Here is a 22,728-nt window from a genome sequence, read left to right as displayed (position 1 = left end):
AAACAGTTTGAAGTATATTCTGTTGTTGCGAAGATGTCGCATCCCCCGAGTATCAAGATCGCTTTCGCTTCAAAGGTTGTCCAAATCAAATGTCATTGGCAAATAATCATGCATTTTTTTTGAACGTGCATAATAAAACATTGCGATTCTTTGTCAGTGAGGAAGTCGGCATCCTTTTAGTCAATTCATTTCAACTTTATTAGAACTTTTACAATTACATGTGCAATTCAACGGCTAAACAAATAACAGGAACATGAACAAAATACACATTCATTAAGTGATGCAGTTAAAATCAAACCGGATGCATACCTGGCCTCCTCAGTTCAAATAACTGTTTGAGAAATAAACAGGTCTGAAGAATGATTTTGTAGTGTTTGGGAAAGTCTGCACGCAATTCGTAATTTGCAATTGATTTCATGGTAATAAAATCACATGATATACATTATTTTTGTGCACATTGTGCAAATGAATAAACAAATAAATAAATAAATGAATAAATAAATAAATAAACCCATACCGTTAAGTTAGTTGGATGCTTTTGATAATGACAAGTAATTATGTACAACTGTGTGAAATTCATTCTCTAAAAATATAATTTTATGAAATAAATTGATAAACGACTGATCAATTAATACTAGATAAATAAAATGTGTATGAAATTAACTGTAGTAGTCTTATAAACAGATGTTCGGATGTTGAAGCTCCCTCAACTGTTCTATCTACCACAAATACTACTATTAAGGTTACAACGATTCGAACAAGGAATGATACTGCAGGTTCATCTGTAAACTACTGTTGATTATAATCCAGAGTCAATGTCTCGGCATGCTCCACATCTGTTTACTAGGCAAAACAAGCTTATCTTAGGGGTGTGATGTCTGATAATGGTCTATTAGACATTATTCTATAAACTGTGTATTCTCAATGTAAATTTATGTTATAAATTCGAGTGGGGAAAGCTATACCATTTGTCCCCGAGTTGACCTTTTCACCCTTCTGTTCAAGGTGATGGACTGAGGTCTTTACAATGCTACAATAGAACATGGCTCACGAAAAACATTTTCAAAACGATCAAAATGAGCAACTCTTTTTAGAAGGTATTTGTACTCCATGTGTCTTGATACATGTGTATGTATTAAAACTTTTGAAAAACAAAACAATTCAAAAATAAACCTTCTCTTTTGAAGGTGCAAAGAATTTGATAAAACGTAACATAGTGTTAATTAATTTACTCTTGACCTCTAAATTATCGATGACTTTGGCGAGCAAGAGCGAGTGAACGATTTGAATATGTTTATGTAAGTTGTTTATACCGTTATTCTGACAACTGTATCAAACAAACAAAAATCACAACGAAAAATAAGTCAAAGTGGATTAAAAAATATAAGGATGAAGGTAAAATGAAACAGGTGTTAGGACGAGATGGAAAATATTACACGGAAAATGAGACCCGAATGGTTAGCGTCGTCTGCTTCCACTAAGCTACACACGACACGAAATAATCTACACAACCACTGGACTGTGACAACAAAAGCAGTAGCAACAAAGCATCGACTACATTATTCTTACAATTATTGACCAGTTTTCAGGTAGATATGATGATTTATTAATCCAAAGAATTGTATAACCACGAGACTGTTAGGGAATGATAATACTGCCTGTTATCCAATCCTTTTGTTGACCAATACAATATTTTGAAATAAATTGAATGATAATACTTTATATAACAAAATATATAGTGTTATGAACATGATGACCGCATTTTTTTTTCATTGAACAAAATCAACCTCAATTCTGAATTTCCCACGATTTTCACAATGGAGACTGTCGTGTATCTCAGTCCAGAGCTCTAATAAACTATGGTACACGATACATTGTAACGGAGTTCTCAATAATGTACGATTGGATTTGATGACCACTTACGTACATCCACTGCCAGCTGGTAAGCGGTGGGATAACTGTACAGATTTATCAAGGGTGTCACTGTTAATGACTTTCTTTCTCACCTGCTGATGATGTTTATGACGCAGTATAGCACCATTAGTAAAATACCTCGGGGTAAAAGTCGACACTTCTTCTGTAAATCATACGTCCGTTTCATCTGTGACCTGTGCATCTTATGACATGGCACGCATGTACAATGGTTTATGACGAGAGTTCTTTTCCCTTTTCGTTTCATATCTCCATAACATGAAATTCAGTCTAGTTCCTTGAAATTACAAGGCATGTCGTGATAAGCAGATATCTTAATTATGGTCAGATGTTTACCGTATACTATTCAGAACACCTGGGGTTTTCTGGAAAACACGTATACTGCCAATTGGATCTTAAAATAAAAAGGTGACTTAATTTTGGATATTAATCTTTGTGGTTATCTAGATCAAAATGTATTAGATTTCTGTCTCATTTCAAACAAACATTATAAGATTTGGTTCTCAGACAAATTTTCCTGTTACTGCAAACCAGTTACACTCCCACACTATATGCCGTATTTGGTCGCGTTTGATGATCATGCAATGGGACAGTTGGCACAATTGTAATAACTCCAGTAGATTTTGCTTGATATTCTGTCACAAGACAAACTTACATAACTTAAAAACATGCTTTAAACACGAAAAAAAGAAGAAGAAAAATCATTTTCAGCAGATTATCTCAAGATCCACATATAGTGCTATACACCAATGTCAATTTAGTTGATTAGGTGCAATTCTAACATTTTATCTTCAGGATAGGTGTTGCTGAGGATTCTGTGACGAAACAAACTTAAAAGCATGCTTTGAATACCAAAATAAAGAAAAAAAAGACAATAAAAACAACAACAAAAAACAGGATGTAATTATCTTGAGCAAATCATGTCAAGATCAATATCCAGATGTAAAAAGAAAATTTTCAGCAAGATCAAGTAAGTTTTTAATGCTCAAATAGAATAAATGCTTAAATAGATCACTGTGATCTACTTCTTATTCAATGTTTCATTTGTTTTCTGAAATGAAATGAACAAAGTCATGATTTGCAGGCGAAAACTGATAACATATAATTTCTACTCTAATATATAATTAATAAGGGCTTAAACAATTGAAACATCAATTTTCAACTTTTGACTTTTGACCTCTCAAATTATAATGATTAAAAAAAGACGTTCTGAAAAGCATACACTGTACAGCTAATCCGAAAGTATCCTCATGAAAATATTGTGCTTATCGATGAGTGGCCATTAAACGGTCCACAGTGATACCTCGCCTTTCTTAGAGGACGAATTTGCCAATGAAATCATTACGCAATTTTATCCGACAATCTTAGACTACGTTACAAACAACGACGTCATATTTGCTACCCCTAATGCCTGATCGTAAAAGGCGACTAAATTTAGGATATTATCTTTTTTTTCTTCCTGCTTTACTTTCTTCTTAGTTACGTTTCCCTTGACACCACCTCACTTTTGGCCTTCTGTTGAGCGCTCGCTCCTATGAGGCTCTGGGTTCTGCCCCTTGACCAAGACACGCCGTAGTCTATAAAAGTGGTAGTTTCTGCGCCTGCTCAGCGTTCAAGATAAAGGTAGTGGGACGACTGGTTCGCCCGTTGTCAGTATAATGTAACCGGGTGAGGTGTGTTGCTTGGTGTCTTCGGCGGCATGCTTCAGTGATACAGCACTATAAAATGTCGAGAGTTCCACTATTCAAGAAGACACAACACACATATACCAAAAGCACACACCCACACTCCATACACGCAACACAACGCATACATTGGAGGCCAGGCATGACCCTGACTGTTAATAGTACGTAAACTAATCAAACAAACTAACAAATTGACGTTTTACGATGCTAGCATTAAATAATCAGTTAAACATGAATATACAGGCGAAATTGAATTATAACAAAAACCTTTTTTACAGTACATATGCAGACCTCAATATTCATATTTTGTGTCCTGAAATGACCACAAAGAAGTGTCTTACACTGTTGCATTCAACACACTTAAATCATGTTAAGGATTTATGGTGTAATTTTATTATATCTGGTTTCACTGTTCCATTGACTATGACCTATTGCCGACAAAATTCGGTTTACTGAAGTATATTAAATCGATCAATGATCAAAGCGATATGTATTAATATCTGTCGTACAAATCACTTAATCTATCCAAATAAACTACTTATACGTTATCTTTAATGACCCTTCAAAACGTCTATATGGCCAGACAAGAAATCTTGTTAGCACGGACACTGGTCATTTTACGTGTAGTATGGTCTGTATTTATATACATGTATGCGCTAGCCTTTTCAGATTTCCTGACCCCAGGCAAGCTATCCTTAACTCGCTCCATTCTCCGAGTTCAATGGTTTAAATGAAGAATGCGAGGAAATGAACCGATTATCAATAGCTAGGTCAAGTGTGTCTGTGTGTATATATAGGCCGAGCAGACTCCGGACAAATGTCATGTCCAGTAAGGTGAACGTGTACATGTATATATACATGTGTATAAACACTCATCAAAAGGATAAAACATACCCAAGGCATATAAACGTATCCACGAGCAGGATCACATTGTTTTAGACTATGTTCATAAGACTAGAAGTGAGATTCAACATAGATCAGTGTGGTGTGGACTCCGGGACAGTACCCCGTGACCGGAAGTAGTGGTGACGGGACAGTACCCCGGGACCGGAAGTAGTGGTGACTGGAGACTTATGGGATTTATCAGCAGCTGTATCTAAACGGATATTACAGGTGAGTTCTTTTTATATTACAATAGACAGTAAGGTGACTAGTGCATTTTCTCGTATGTAGCAAAGGTCAGTTGTAAAATATTCAATGTAATTAATGGTCATTAACAACAAGAAAAGATGGAGAAACATGTACAGTCAAACCTGTCCGTAAAACGTGTATCCAAGATGATAATAGAAGTATACCGATTGTCTCTTTAAATCAGTCACATTAAGTTTTTTTTATGAGCATATCAATAAACAAACAACTAAAAAATGAGCTTATCAATAAACAAACAACCAAAAAATGAGCATTTCAATAAACAAACAACTAAAAAAAGGCTCATTTGAGGAAACAAATGATTCGGTCTACAATGGAATAATGTGTTTATAACGAAAATGTCTTGATATAATATACAATAGATATACCGAATTGTGTTGAAATTTACGATTTTGGTCACCAAAGCATGTGGTCGTTTGTCTAGAACTTCTCAAATCAGTCTTACAGTAGTGTATTTACCTTTATACTGTAGCTGCAGCATCTTGTATGAAAAATGATTTTATCAACTTCTCGATGGTTATTAAATTTGTTTAACTTGTTTTACATGTCACCGACTCGGGTATGGGTATAGCATACACAATGGCACTAAGTCAACGGTATCAATAGTTAACATTGTTGTGGAATTTGTCATTTTTTTCATTCTATGTTTCATAAGGCATATATAGATCAATACATACATTTATATCATATTTTGCTTGGTGATTATGTAACAGAATAAGCCTCGCCGAATTGTGTCTTAAGTCGGTGACTGTTTACATATACAATGTAAGTACGTAGAAGCGATAGATGATGGAGCATCGCCTTTCCGCTCTGTTGAATATGCTGTGTATGCATCTCCATGCTGCAGGACATGCATGCCATTAAATGCCGTCAATAAACAAAAATACGTCGATTTCACTGACGACTCCGGTATTATCTGTGATATATAGGTGATGCGGAAAAGGGAATATATTAGAGATTACATTACGTAATGTTCATGAAGCAAAAATATCATCTTGGTGCTTTTAATTTTTTACAAAAATGTCTTATTCATAAAGAAAAAAATGTAACCTTCATATCGATTATCAATATAAACTTGAATTGCATAATTATTCAAATAGGAAACAGAATATTTATAATTATTTTTCTGTTTTCGACAAGTATGCTCATAGTCAGTCAGTTTAGCTCACAAATTCCTCAGTAAGGTGCAATTTAATGACGTCTATTTCGAATCTAATCCAGTTTATCTGATTGACAAAGTACATAGGTGAGCCTCTTTCTGTACGGATTTTCTTTTTGTCAGCCATTCTCTTTTTCGTTTTCATTATGATGGTATACGTATATCGTTAAAAGTGTTAGTATACGGCACCCCGCTATCATTCGTGTAAACAAACACTTATCGGTCTGTTGGAGGTATTTCATTTCAATTGTAAAAGTGTGAAATATAAAAACAGATTATCTGTGTTTGAAGTATTTACGCTTGGTTTTAGAAAGAGTCTGTTTTTCATGAATTTATCCAATGAATACGTATCAAGAGCCTCAAGCTGTATAGATTTACCTTCAATTTCACCAAACTAACGAAAAAAATACAATTTAGACATTATTATATTGAATGATTTAAAAAAAAATCCATAAATTAATGAATGAAAAGCGATGGGCAGTTCTTTTTAGCTACATTTTGATTATACTAACAATCATAGTTGATTCTATTACATGTACCAATTTATAAGTGACACATGGATAGTCCTAGTACTGTCTATACATAATTGTTCCAAAGGGAACATAATTTACACATCGTGTCGGACCTCGTAATAACAACAAACCGCGACAAATCATTGCTCGGTTGGCTAGTCGCGAGGCCAAACGGAATCTCATGGTTGCGAGGAAACAGTTCAAGGATATTCCAGATTGTAAGAACATTATGGTAAATGAGGATCTCACAAAGATGAGAAATTCCATATGTTTTCACGCTAGAAACTTAGTTAAATCCAAAAAGATCCTGCAAACCTGGACTATCGACGGGAAAATCTTCATAAAAAATCTCTCCGGTGAAAAAGTCTCTATCCGACGCGAGGGTGATCTTGTACCCTATGGACATGTCCACACAACTGTCCACAATGGTGTCTCGCTTACCAGTGAATGACAGGTAGGGTGAAATTCTATCTATGACACTGAATGTAGTCACTTACCTCATATAGAATTCTTATTGAATCCTGTTTCAACTCTCTACGGACATTGGAAGGGAGTTGAAACCAGTAATCTTCAAGCACGCTGAGTTCTGGCAGCGTCATTTGAGTGTTGCATCCAGTTGCCGTACCATGTTGTATAAGAACTAATTAAATATGATTGATATTATCAAATTGATTAAAAAATGTCCTTGCTAAAGTTGAATGTACAATAATATTACTTACCTTAATCACTCTATGGTGCAAAAATGTCTCCATATCTTTCCATTTATGTTTCTTTTTGTATATATATTTTGTTGTTGCTATTGCTGTTGTTGTTGGAATGCTAAACATCCGGGTACTGATCATCAATTCTTTTTTTGCATAACTTCTTATCACTCACATTTTTTTCCTGAATACTTTATTGCAGAGGGCGCGGTTTTTAATACTTACCTTTTCTACATGTCTGGTATTACCTGATGCCGACTGATGCAATATGCCATCGAATTAAAACCGGCGCCTTCTATGACAAATCCGTTACCACACCATTACATAAACGCGTAGATCCACTGACTGTATATGCGGTAAACCTAGTATTCCTCTATCAATGGAAAGCCTTACCTGTAATTATGTGCATTTTTCTTTATATTAATGGTATAATCATAAAAGGGTCAAATAATACTCATGTCCATGAACTACCTAAGTTATGGTATGTCTTCCTACTTTCTATTATATCATTAAACATCCTCTTAAGTCTGCTCGATCTTCTTGTACAATGTGGAGATATTGAACAAAATCCAGGTCCTCCTTCAGACGATGAACATATAAGTCTTGTGCACTACAACGTACAGAGCATCCTACCTAAAATTGATGTGTTATTTACAGAACTTAATGTGTTTGACGTGCTGGCATTCACTGAAACCTGGCTAAACCCTATGAACGAGTCGTTGAACGACCTAATTAATGACGATTTTTATCCTCCTTTTTGTCATAGCAGGCAAGATAGAATTGGCGGCGGCGTTGCGGTATACGTTCGGAAAAAAATAATTGTTAAACGGCGTACAGATCTCGAGGTAAGGAACATCGAAAGTGTTTGGCTAGAATTAAAGCTAGGATCACAGAAACTTTTACTCGGTACTTTTTATCGCCCACCAAACGCTACCGACCAATATTGGGATATGATCCACTATTCTCTAGAATTAGCATTTAATATCGGCATAACTAACATTATCATTACTGGAGATTTGAATGACAATATACTCTCAACGAGCAATAGTGCTCTTAAAAACATTATGCACCAATTTGACCTAAAGCAGTTAATTACTGAGCAAACACATTTTACCGAAACTTCAAGTTCCTTACTTGACGTGTTCCTCGTCAACAATTGTGATATTGTTGAACATTCGTATGTAGGTGATCCATTTCTAAATTGCAACCTGAGATATCACTGTCCCATATATGCCTATTTGAAATTTAAACGACCACCAAATAATAAATGTATTGAACCTCGTATATGGCTATATAAAGATTGCGATTTTTCCAATTATCGTGATAAATTGAGTAATGTCAACTGGAACGAAACAGAGGCATTATCAGTTGATAACACTGCAGATTGTCTTTCTATGACGATATCAAGAGTTGCCTTAGATACTATACCAAATAAAGTGATAATACTACGAAAACATGATCCTCCCTGGATACATAATAATATACGTAAATTAATCAGAGCTAGAAAAAGAATTCATGCTAAAGCTAAACATACACAAAATCCTCTACACTGGGAAAAATTCAGGAAAGTAAGAAATGCCTGTGTCGATGCTATCCGCAATGCAAAAAATAATTACTATAATAGAATATCCTCCCAGTTACAATCTACATCTAGTTCGTCCAGAAAATGGTGGAAAACCCTGAACTCCCTAACAAAGTTCTCATGCAAAACAACTGACATACCAACTTTGAATTAAAATAATATCGAATACACCACTGACAAAGAAAAGGCCAATATACTTAATGACTATTTCGTCCAACAAACTGAACTTGACGATTCACATCAAACCCTACCGAATATTAATGATAATCATACCTTTAAACTTGATGAAATCAATATCACACCCCAAGACGTGTCTGACGCCATTGATATGATAGATGCTTCTAAAGCAACCGGACCCGATATGATTAGTGGCAAATCATTAAAAGAAGGCAAACGACAATTACTAGGACCTCTTTGTAATCTTTTTAATAAATCATTAAGTAATCAATGTTATCCCGATGTATGGAAAAGGGAAAACGTAATCCCCATATTTAAAAAGGACGACCCAAGTACTCTCTCCAATTATCGTCCAATCTCACTAATAAGTATAATAGGTAAAGTTATGGAAAGGTGCATTTTTAAACATGTTCATAACTTTCTGCGTGATTCTTCCTTTTTCACTGAGCACCAATCAGGATTTAGAAGTGGTGATTCTGCTGTAAATCAACTGTTAAATATCACTAACGACATTGGTAGAGCATTAGATCACGGAAAGGAAGTACAAATTATTTTTCTAGATATAAGTAAAGCGTTTGATCGCGTTTGGCACAAGGGATTACTATATAAACTAAACAATGCAGGCATTACGGGAAACATTCTGGGGTGGTTTAAAAGTTATCTCTCTAGTAGAAAACAACGAGTTGTAATTAATGGAGAATTTTCAGATTATAGCACTATTAAATCTGGCGTTCCTCAAGGCTCCATATTAGGACCTTTACTGTTTTTAATATTTATTAATGATATAGTATCGGATATAAGCAGTATCATCAAACTATTCGCCGATGACACTACTCTTTATCTAGTGATAGATAATGCAATTAATGCAGCTAATGTTATAAATAACGATCTCTCCAAAATTCAATCATAGGCCACTCAGTGGTTAGTCACTTTTAATGCAAATAAAACAGAATCGTTATTAGTCAGTAAAAAGTTACAAAAAGTAATCTCCCGCAAATAAGTATGAACAATACTAACGTAAACCCAGTTATATCTCATAAGCATTTAGGTCTATATTTTAACACTGATTTGAGTTGGACTAATCATGTCGACAGTATTATTTCAAAAGCATCCAAAAGACTTGCAGTATTACGAAAACTTAAATTTTGTCTTGGACCGAAACACTTTAGAACGTATATATTTCTCATATATTATGCCTATACTTGAGTATGCTGACGTCGTATGGGACTCTCTTCCAACTTTTTTGAACAATAAATTAGAATCAATACACAAGGAATCAGCAAGAATAGTTACTGGGGCAACAAAATTAGTTAGTATTGACCTTTTATATAAAGATACAGGTTGGGACACACTAGCAGAACGTAGGAAAAAACACAAAATAATAAAGCTTCATAACATAGTTCATCATCATATTCCTCCTTTTCTTTCAAATTTACAACCTAGAAGAAATTCTGAAGTAAATGTACATAACCTAAGAACTAGGCAATCAAACCTTTTATACACTATAAAGACTAACACTAGTTCTTATAAAAATTCTTTCCTTCCTACCACTATTCACCTGTGGAACGAACTTCCAACTTCCATTAGAGATAACCCCTCCGTAATTGCCTTAAAAACATATCTTGATAGAAATAGAAGTAAACCGCCTAGTTATCGATTCTGCGGGAACCGTAAATCCCAAATATATCTTACCAGACTTCGATTACAATGTAGTAGCTTAAAAGCACATCTCTTTGATAAAAATCTTAACGATGATCCTTTTTGTACATGTGGATATATTGAGGACAACTTTCATTTTTTGTTTGCTTGTGAAAAATATATAAACTTAAGAGAACGATATATTTGGACGCTGAATTATGACTTAAATACCACTTGTTTACTATGGGGAAGTCCAAACCTTACTGTACAACAAAATGAAGAGATTATCTTGGCTGTGCAACAATTCATTATAAAGAGTGAGGGCTTTGGCTAATCATGTAATTACTCTAATTATTTTATGATGTAACTAAGTAAACTATGCCAAGCATATACCTTGTCAATATCCGTATTCATTAAGTCCTACATGTCATAATTATATTTTATTTATACATATGTGATTGCAACTAGTTGTAACCTGTTTACTATAAAGTAAATGCATGAATATATGACTCATATAAATATATGTATAGATTAATCTACCTTGGTCAATACTTGTGCTCTATTAAGGTCTTACATGCAATTTTTATATTTCATGTTTGCATACGAATGATTACAATGCTCTGTATTTACTGTACATAACTAAATGTAGTTTGTTTACTATAAAGATAATTTACACGAGTGAACTGTACTCTATGAAGGTCATAAGCTTAAAGTTTACAGTTTATTTCTTTATTGTATAAGTGTAATTGTAATGATTATAATTACATAAACATGTTGTATTTTGTGTATTATAAAGTCAAATACAATATTCCTATTGTTCCTTTACTAGGTTTACCCCCCCCCCCCCCTTTTTACATATGCATACGTACGCGTACGTACAGATGGTTCGAGATACAATGTATATATTCTCTGTCTATAACCATACCATTTACATGACATAGGATATGCTATTTCTGTACACAATTGTAAATAATTATGGAAATCTGGATCAGTACCCGGATAGTTACACTGTTGTTTATCCATAGCTTTCTTTTTTACTACTCTACTTTATAAGATATACGCCTACCACAAATAAGGAGATGGTTTTACATAAGCTTAAAGCTTGTTACCAAATCCTAATGTACATCATTGAATTGTATTCTACATGTATTGTCTTATCTTTGAATAAAATATTGTTTAAACTACAATTTACAAAAATCGTGTAATACAAACAACATCTACTCCAAATGTTCGGATACATAGCCTTTGTCAAATGAATGATTATGAATACATAAATATTATTAATACATAGAAATATGAAATTAAACACTCTAGTTTACGTTTCAAGTCGCCATCTTGCTTTTTTCATAATACTGTCAATCAATTCATTTTCGCGTGCGAAGCCATTAGAAATGAAAAAAAGCTAATCGCCTCAAAACTGTTCCAAACAAAGGTGTAGTGCTGCTAGAACAAAATGAGTTTAAATCGCAAAATGAAGTCGATGTAAAGCTGTCGTTTGACACGAAAATGCGAAATAAATTCGCCCCGAAATTAAGTTGATATATAGTAAATAAAGCCCACGTTGATAGATAATAAGTAAGTCAACATGAACGCATGCTTGTAAATAAGGTAGCCCATTTGTACCTCATTTTTCATGTAGGTTGTATCAATGAAAATCTAGACGCCGTAAAACTAACAAGTACAGGACGAACAATGAGAGTTTTCCGTGTAAACAGTACCTTCATAAGGAGAAAGAAAGGTGTTCTAATAATAAACAGATTCCATAAAACGATATATTTCAATTAATTCTTTATTTGCTGTCATAGTTAAGCTATTATTTCAAGAATATTGTTTGATTGTACACACGGAAAGCTATATGCCAAGCAGATCTCAATGTATGAATAAAGATTGCTGGTGTACCTGCATCATTAATGGAGTGCAAGAAAAAAAACAATTTTTCAAATACTATAGTAGTCAGAATATTCATCCGAAATCAGAAATACATTTAAGATCAGTTATTTTCACATAGAAAAGTCTGGTTTATTCCAACTTTATTGGTATTCATCAATCGTTTTGAAGTATCAAGATTTCTTTTCGCTATCGCTTCATACAAATGTACCGTGGTTTAAATGCTTTGTGGTATGTGCTTTTCCAGAGATAAAACAACATCTATTGTAAACTATAATTTTTTATCGCCTACTTTTGCACTCGGTATTTATCAAGTGAAACGACTGGTTCCCAAGTCGGCAGTATAATGATATTTTTACAACATTCACGGTGACTTCATTTAACATTTAAGCCAAACTAAATTTTCATACGAGATATTCTTTCAGTTCAGAACCGAGATTGGCTATGTACAGACTAGAGCAAAACATATCTTATCGATTAAGAAGCACTCCTTTGTGTTAGTGAGAAAAATAACATAAAGTTTGGAGAAAACCAAGTGAAATGTTTAAATTTTACCTTCGCTTTGAGAGGTGATTTAACGTAATTCTAAAATGGACAGAAAAAGGCGCGATCGTGAGAGGGATGCTATGTGGAATGACAGGATGGGGCATTAGAGTGGTATTACTCAATGTTACATTATTTTAACATAAAAATGGCATTCGTGTATTAATTATCTTCTAGGGATTGGTTGACACGTAAATCTCTCTTAATTAAAAGACGAGCTTTAAAAATCGAATTTTATTCTGGTAGTTTAAAATCTGCAATATCGGTTTTTCACGGCATGTGATTGAAAAAAATGGCCTTTTTAGAATGACAGAATTGTTGGTGTGATATCAAATTATATTTACATATGCCCCTATATAGTCAACGGGAGGGGAGTTGCGTTCAAATTAGCGTAAACGCAATGACGTATGAATACAAACGCAGTGCAGGTTCGGACTACTTCTAGTTCACGCTTCGATAAGATTTTGCGTCATAAGTTGACGGATTTTAAAATAACAATAAAGAGTTTTTATTAGATCCAATTAAATATGTATTTGACATCAAAACAAAACATGTGTTCAAGCATTGTAACGGTAATAAACTACAAAACGAATCGCTGGTCGGGGCTACAACCGGGGGGCTTTCCTCAGGAATGTTCGGGGAATCCCATAGTTACGTCAGATCTACATGTGTGTACGGTCACTCATCTCACCTAAATATACAGAACATCTGATTGTCGGTGAATAATTCTGGGAGCGTCTAAGCGAACAATAGGTTAACAGATCATATACAGGTTTCCAGAAAAAAAACATTACAGGTAGCCTATCCGAAACAGTATCATCAGCTTAAATGGCCCCGTCTTTGCATTCAAAATAGGCCTACACACACGCAAATACTTGTCTATCCTCCGTACAATAAAATAAAAGTCATGACTGCGAAGAATTTAGTGTATATCGCATTCTTAGAACGATACATACATGACAAACATTCAGCAGCTCAACGGTCATACCATCAATAGGCTTTATCACAGTCACTTTCCTCGGTTGAAAATCAAATATGGCGGCTCGCTTCACTTCGGACCGCATCACTACCCTGACAACGATACATACCGGTAGTCGTTCCGCCTTGGTTATCTCAATATTATTCGAAATGGACATTATTAATATATATTATCAAATGAAAAAAAATATATGTTGAAAATAATTGAAAAGTGTCATTGTTGTATTTCAAACTAAACTGCAGCTATAACATTCAACAATCGGAACTATATCTTCGGTCATCCTGACTACCGTAGTTACCCAACTTAGCAACCATCACCGTTTTAAATTGTACGTAAAGGTAGATTTATTTATGTAAATATATAGATTGAACAGTGTTTTGATTGCGTTAAAGGTGGTATGAACGCAATGGGATACAGACATATTCTACATGTAGCGCTAACGCGCTACATTGAATATGTCTGTATCCCATTGCGTTCATACCACCTTTAACGCAATCAAAACACTGTTCAATCTCTATGTAATTGCTTTTAATGAGATTCTTCTGAAATGACCAATTAATGAAAATCCTTTAATAATTAATTAGCCTGTTAATGATGGTGCTAAAACAGCCAGCACGACACTCACACAACAGTTACGGAGGATAGGAGAAAAAATGGCATGGCATCTCGTCCAAATCCAATATCAAACAGATATGAACCCAAAACATACAGGGTTGTTGGTAATACTGCCAGGACAAATAACCAAACTCTGAGGACGACACTTACAACGTTACGATAAATAAGTTTCTGTATTTGCTGTTAACATTACCAAGAATAAATATGAATGTTTACAAGTGCCGGTAGTTTTTGGTTCGTTGCTTGATCTGTTTAGCGTCCTATTTACTATAAATTTCCGTAAGGGCCACTTCCCCTGTCAGCAATGCCTTCCGTTAAGTAAGTGTGTGGATGCTTTGGAAGACTGCAATATCTTCTTGCAATAGAGGAAGCGTTTGTCTTTTTATATTGCTTTCTTTTTAAGCATATTGCTGAAGACACCGAACAGCACACCCCACCCAGTCCCATTATAACGACAACGGGTAAACCAGTCGTTCCACCCCACGCCGACAGAACATTTATGTCGGTGAAACAAATCTTAGAAATAAGCAGAGTCATGTAGACAATAAAACAATTACTAACTAACCATCTCCTTTTATAATAAACGTTAAGAAGGCTCAGAAACCATTTTATAGACTTTGAAGCATTTTGGCATGGGACAGAGCCTAAACATTCTTAACAGAGGCGAGTGCTTATGTCAAGAATAAATATGAACATCGGCTTTTTGGGATGAATTATAATTGTTCATCAAATCGGCCGTCTGTATAACTTTTATGCATAATGAACACGCTTAAAACTCCTTCTGTTACTTAAGTATGTGTACTTTAGACTACCTCACCTCACAATCCATGTTTTCCCCGACCAATTTATGTCCTCTGAGGCAGCTCTGCTGCCACTTTGGTTACATTATTGATAAATCTGTCTCCTGTAGATTAATTTCTGAAACTTTTTCGTTATCTAATCTGTATTTCAAAAGTGATTGACTTGCACGTCTGATCCAATATCCAATATTTGTCTGGACAGGCTTTGTGTTGAAGCACATACAGTCAAAGTGATTAGTTTGGCTCTTTGTCTAACCGATATTTCACTTACCGGGGGAGATACATGAAACGTCAATGTGACGCTCTTAGATGAGGAGTGTTTAAATCGAAATCGACGCGTAAAAATGCAAATGCGCCGAGCAGGATAAATAAATTTACTAAATTGGAATATAAAATTGACATCAATATGACTGGCAGTTCAAATGTGTTGTTATCCCCCGCCCAACGAAGTTGGCGGGGGATATACAAATGGGTTTCGTCCGTCCGTCCGTCCGTCTGTCCATCCGTCCGTACGAATGGTTTCCGGAGCATAACTCTAAAACCAGTAGAGATATTTCCACGAAACTTCATACACACATTGGTCTTATGGTCTAGTAGTGCCTTTTGCTATTTTTAGGTTTTCATTTTTTGCATTTTTTCCGTAACCATGGAAACATTGCTGAAAATATCATATTTTTGTACCAGGTTCGTTTCCGGAGCATAACTCTAAAACCAGCAGAAATATTTCCATGAAACTTCATAGACACATTGGTCTTATGGTCTAGTAGTGCCTTTTGCTATTTTAAGGTTTTCACTTTTTGTACTTTTTTCTGTAACCATGGAAACATTGCTGAAAATGGCAGTTTTTGTGTAAGAATCGTTTCCGGAGCACAACTCTAAAACCAGCAGAGATATTTCCATGAAACTTCATAGGCACATTGGTCTTATGGTCTAGTAGTGCCTTTTGCTATTTTAAGGTTTTCACTTTTTGTACTTTTTTTCTGTAACCATGGAAACATTGCTGAAAATGGCAGATTTTTGTGTAAGAATCGTTTCCGGAGCACAACTCTAAAACCGGCAGAGATATTTCCATGAAACTTCATAGACACATTGTTCTTATGGTCTAGTAGTGCCTTTTGCTATTTTTAGGTTTTCATTTTTTGCACTTTTCCCGTAACAATGGAAACATTGCTGAAAATATCATATTTTTGTATCAGGTTCGTTTCCGGAGCATTACTGGAAAACCGGTTGAGATATATGCACGGAACTCCATAGGCACATTAGTCTTATGGTCAAGTAGTGCCTTTTGCTATATTAAGGTTTTCACTTTTTGTACTTTTTTTCTGTAACCATGGAAACATTACTGAATTGGCAGATTTTTGTGTAAGAATCGTTTCCGGAGCACAACTCTAAAACCATCAGAGATATTTCCATGAAACTTCATAGACACATTGTTCTTATGATCTAGTAGTGCCTTTTGCTATTTTTAGGTTTTCACTTTTTGTGCTTTTTTCTGTAACCATAGAAACATTGCTGAAAATATCATATTTTTGTAGCAGGTTCATTTCCGGAGCATAACTCTAAAACCAGCATAGATATTTCCACGAAACTTCATAGACACATTCTTTTTATTGTCTAGTAGTACCTTTTGCTATTTTTAGGTTTTCATGTTTTGCACTTTTTCCGTTACCATGGAAACATTGCTGAAAATATCATGGTAAATGGTAAATGTTACTTTGCAAAACTCCACCCATCTTTGTGTATAAATGTCAAGGCTGTATACCTGATTCAACAATTGCAGCCCCCGCTCTACTTGAATTATACTCCATCTTTCTTTAGCTCAACTTCCTTTTTCCTGTTTTTTTTTCATACACATAAGTCTCCACAATCAAACTTACTTCAGCTTTGATATCTCCATTGGCGGGAGATCTGAATGACTATGTCCTTGTTGTTCTTTCGATCGTCTTCGTGGCTAGATTGTATTGAGCGAGTCCTATACAAATGGACAATAGAACATGCTGTGGTCAAGCGGGCCAGACTTATGAAGACGATCATACAATGCTAGATTACAAGAAATCTGTCCTTGGAAAATGTTTTTGGTGGCCTATCTATTGCTTGATACCTTTGATTATAAATCGCTTTCATCCTCTTTGTATGGGAGTGTTTCAGGTATATCTCTATGTCTAATAATATTTAATTAAGGAATGAGTTTATTTAGTAAGATTCCATTGGACAAACTCACGAAGATATTCTATACATAACAGATAATCGAATAAAATAATAAAACAGTAAAGAAGGCCGTAAAACCTTCTTTTCTTCGCCCTAGCTCATCAATCTGTAAATCCATGGTAACAATGGAATAGTGATTCGTTGCTATGGCGATGACCGTCTACCAGGGGTTACTGCTGATGATGGAAAAGCCCCGATCGTCCTCTTTTAGTTCTATTGTAATTGATCATGTCTTAAGCCGTTGAAAGCTTGTCAGGTCTGTGTATATGACTGATTAGAGTCTTTTTTACGTGTGTTGTCTTGTTGGGATATTCTTTACATGTATGACATGATGAATTCTATGAAGTTGCAAAAAGTTCATGTTGAATGTCGAATGCCGTGTGTCGGGCCAATTTCACAGAACTGCCAAATTGATAAAAATTAAAATCCATAGCAGTTGACTGAGTCCTGCAATCGGGTATATGTTCACGTGTGCATTTTTTTTCGCATAGTAAGTTTTAGAATTGTTTGCGATGAACCAATTTTCGCTCGTTACAACAATATTTGTATTTAATTCATTCTCATTCAAAATTTACATCTGGCAATGTCTTTGGAGGCGAATATTTTTTTGGAGAAACAGAAATTCGAATTAAGCGAAAAAATCCACTCCTCTAATAATTCCACTTTCACAATATAATTTACTGAGTGTATTTGTGGTGTTGCTCATAGCACGTCTATGAGATAAATCGTGGTATTTATCATTTCCATGTTGGATGTTACGAAATATTAGCCTCAATCAGATAGTGATTTGATCAGGAAAACTTGTTTGAATTTTATATCAAATTTGTTGCACATGGTTGAAATCAATAGTAATGTTTGTTTCAAATCTTATGTGGAAATCAGACACACATCACGCTTTCGTGATGCTAACCCAGATTGTTGGGATAAAGATAGTTTTTTTTGGTTACTTGTAATATAAAACGTTGACCATCACAATGCATAAATCGGATGTATTGAATACTGTGAATGCATTTATTTCGGTGAAATCTTATTTTAGCGCAAAAGTTATTTGGAACAGATTATCGCAATGAGGAATTAGTTCATTTATAATAATTATTATACTCACGCTACGTAGAAAATACGATGAGCGCAATAATACTTTTAATATATTTTAGCGGAAAAAGGTTAGAGCGATAAGCGATAAAATATGGTTAGATATAAAATTTGAAAATCTACAGTATACAAAAGATTTAATATGTTCTTTGGAAATTTTTCGTGTAGCTAAGGTTTACCTACAACATTAATTCAGATAGGGCACACACACGAACAACCTGTATATCCCACACGATAAAAACGGTATGATATGTTGATGAATCCATATCTGTCACTGTTCATTAATATCCGTCCTACAAAGGGGTACATTGTGATTGATATAGTTACTTTCTGGCCATTGACCACATGCAGGAGACCTAATTGTCACAAATGATTCACTGGGAATTGGTAAATGATGCATCCAAACGACGGCTCATGTCCCTTCGAGACTGCTTGATGCATGTTTACAAAGCTAACGAACAGACAATGGGCGTCAGTCAAATGAAAAACAATGCTTATTCTGTACCATCAATTCCATACCTTTAGATGTATATACATTACCCAGACCAGTGTGCCCATCCCAGTGGGGGAGGGCGGATAGGACACTATACCATATAGTAGTGGACTAGGAGAAATCGATAGATGTGGAAATATAGGACAACTCATTTTTATTGTCTCAGTCACGTTTATTATGGACTTGTAAAATGATTCAAATATACATAAATTTATCCTTTAAAGAAATATTTGTTTTAATTTTTTTGTCCAATGTTAAAATGTAAAATGACTGACATCTCTCTGTAATGGGTTTTTGATGAGGCCATGCGCCACGTATCAGGATGATATAACACTATGTTGACCGAAATCAAAGAAACTATAGTTTTAGATGAAATTCTTCATTATACTGCTATCAGTTGTTATCATCTTGTGTAAATATGGAATTAATATATGATAGTGTGACAAGTTGTCCATTACATGAACTTGACATGAACTTGACATATGAACTTGACATGAACTTGACATGAACTTGACATGAACTTGACATGAATTTGACATGAACATGACATGAACAAAACTATCAATGGAATTAGTTCATTACTTTATAAGAAACAATACACAATTAAACTAAAGTGAGTAACATTTTGTTTTCATTTCTGTAGACCCTTTTTCACATCTATCACTCATATTGGAATAAGAAAACCGTAAAGAATGCGTGTAACTAGCTTAATAATGAAAATCTCGGCAACAGTAGGACAACAAAAAATCTAGTTTACTTTAAAGAATAAAACACAACACAGAATAAATTAAAGCAATATGCGATTCTAGTAGTGTGGGATATGTTTATGATTTCATTTCTGCAATCAAAAAGTCATTTTCATTAGATCGCAATATGACACACGGAAATTGTGTTACCAGAGGGTGGGAATAAAAGAGACCTGTAATCGGAACAAAATTATAAAAGTGCGAATTCCCGAGGTCGGTGTGTGGGTGGTGAGGATTGAAGCTTTTTTTTGTTCAAAGGAATATCGCACTGGAATGCATAACATAGCCTTTAATCTAGAAACGAAATATTTACAGATGTAAGTTGATGAATTAATGATTTTTATTGAGGAATATGTTTTTTTGTATCGTTGATGTGATATTTGGGTTGTTTGACGATTTTGTTCTTTTACACCAATAATTGCATTTTTTTGGTAATACAACATAATTTTATCATATTTCCTCAATGTTAAAATTAATAAATGTGTTTATCAATCAGTACACACATACTTTTCTTGACTCCTTTGATATTCTGAATTAGGAATCTTTTCTTCTTTTCATTTGATTTCATTGACAATTTGTTTAATCTGTTTAAAGTTTGGAAGTTTGATCGCTCTAATGATAACCTCCAATATCTCCTTAGTATTCAGCCTTAAGGATCGCACCAATGCGTGGGGATCGTCCAAGCTCCTCTACCTTACTTAGGTAAATTAGGAAAGTTAATAATGTTTCTTTATATGCTTATAGCAAAGCAGACAATTCTGTTGCCTGAATCATTTTTCTCTAGGACCCTTTCTTACCGGGATATGGGTGCGTTTCATTCGTATAAACATTTTGAAAACTATATCCTATTGCCATGCCAGATTCCGGAGTGATGTTAGAATTGTATGTGTTGATCTTAATATCGTATGATAAAATGTACAAAGGTCAACTTCAAAGGCGAAACATCGCCTTGACCATGACTTGATTGTCCGAGGGATGTAAAGATCAAGACGAATCATCGGAATCCCGTAAAAGCATGTCTCGCCTGGTGTACACTACAGTAAGTGCATGTTGTTTACATGATGAATGCCGGGAAAATCTTGCCGGAAACAGCGTCTGCTTCCGGGAAACGCTTAAAAGTGTCAGTTATGGTGGTGTTCTGTCTTAGTGTGATAAACTAATCTTGTCTGAGGCAATATTGTGACGTCTATAACATAGACACAATCCATAATGAAATCTTCCATTTACTTCCATTTACTTTCTGTGTTCATTACTTTATTTATGTTAAACATAAGAGGTGTAAGAGCGACAAAATGTATTTCTGATTTATTGGATAGTTTGCTGCCTTCGCTTCAACATAAGTTTTTTTCTGCTGTTTTCATTGTAACGGATATGTCAATTTGACGTGTCACCAGTACATACAACAAATATACAATTTATTTCAGATGTGAATGATTGTGTCTGATCGCGAGTGAAACTGTTTTTATAGGCGATGACATACGTGTTATATAAGTACGATTTATATGTACCATTCCTTGCAAGTATATTTTACAAATGTTTTCACAGCAATGTCCGAGCTTTAGTGAAAGGTTGTTTACATACTTGTAATGATAAGCATTACTTTAACCCTTTAATGCAATATAAATCAATCGTAATAAGCATAGTTAAAACGCACCACTTACATCATATTGTAGTCAACTAAGATGACACACGCTGCCCAGAACAAAAGCATTTATTGTTAATTCTAAATGTTGACGAAAACAGCTTCTAAAGTTTGCTTAGGAATTTGTTCAATTTTGATAAATCAAGGTCAAACAAGTCTCCATACATGTCTTTAGGACAGTCCGTGGATCGCAGTAATAAACCGTCATCACCGAGGTCGAAAAGCTAACTTATGTATCCCGGCATCATTTGCATGATGATTCGTTTTTAGTAACGGCTGATATCTCTCTAAAGATGTTGAGAAGTCTATATTACAAATAGAAACCCCGAAAGAACATTCAATACATGATTGAGATGATATAACTTGAATGATATTTCGGAAGTTTTCCTTTGTATTGAATTATTTTAATTTTTTATTCTAAATAAACATTCGTAGAAACGAAAGCAATTGAATCCAGCTAATATTTAAACAAATCTAAGTGAATTCGAATCTGCCTTAAGTTTACATAAATCAAGTTATTCACAGAGATAACCGTGTCTTCAAATATTCTGAAACGCAGCATTCGCAGCAAAAAGTACAAAATGTAATTATTTCTTCCAATATTGTCTGTTACTGATGCATTTGTACTTCATATACACGCTGCAATCTAAAACTTTCTCTCTGAACGGCGTCACAAAGGTCGAGATATTGCTATATTGAAATTAAATAGCAATCATATCTGATAAAACAATTGTTAACGAATATGAAATATTCTGCATTCTCTATGATGATTCATGGAATTATTTTGATGTTCAACGAGGGAATACATTATTCGTACCTACAATATTTTACGAGTTTTTATTCTAACGTACTTGCCTCCCGTGGCCATGTCCGAGTTGAGTCCACGCCTGGTCAGTCAACTGGTCAAGTAGCTAAAACAATTCATGTCTTATGTCTTTGTCCTAAATCAAATATTTGTATTATAAATCTAAGGCCTGGTTAGTGTTATAGTTGTCAGCTGTTTGTTTTAATGGTTTATACGCTCATGCTGTACTGTATGTCGATTTTGCCCCCAAACCAGTTCCTCCGAAATATATTTGGAGGGTAAATCAGGTCATTGTTTCATTTGTCTCCAAATTGATTTTCTGTCCTTTGTCATTTCGCACCACGAGATAGAATAGTTGATACATCCCTCGGGATTAGCTAGAT

The 22,728-nt window shown here is 34.7% G+C and overlaps 1 protein-coding gene across 1 annotated transcript in view; it reads left to right on the top strand.

The window, feature by feature from the left end:
- The first annotated feature begins 4,502 nt into the window (after positions 1-4,502).
- Positions 4,503-22,728, top strand: part of LOC138333629 (uncharacterized) — a 98,224-nt gene continuing 79,998 nt past the window's right edge. The window contains exon 1 of the mRNA XM_069282115.1: positions 4,503-4,730. The gene's annotated coding sequence lies outside the window, so the exon portion shown is untranslated. The remainder of the gene's footprint in view (positions 4,731-22,728) is intronic.

The sequence above is a fragment of the Argopecten irradians genome, chromosome 10 (genome assembly GCF_041381155.1).
Source record: "Argopecten irradians isolate NY chromosome 10, Ai_NY, whole genome shotgun sequence".
NCBI lineage: Eukaryota > Metazoa > Mollusca > Bivalvia > Pectinida > Pectinidae > Argopecten > Argopecten irradians.
Note: the sequence above shows the minus strand (reverse complement) of the source record. Positions and strands in the feature narration are given on the sequence as shown.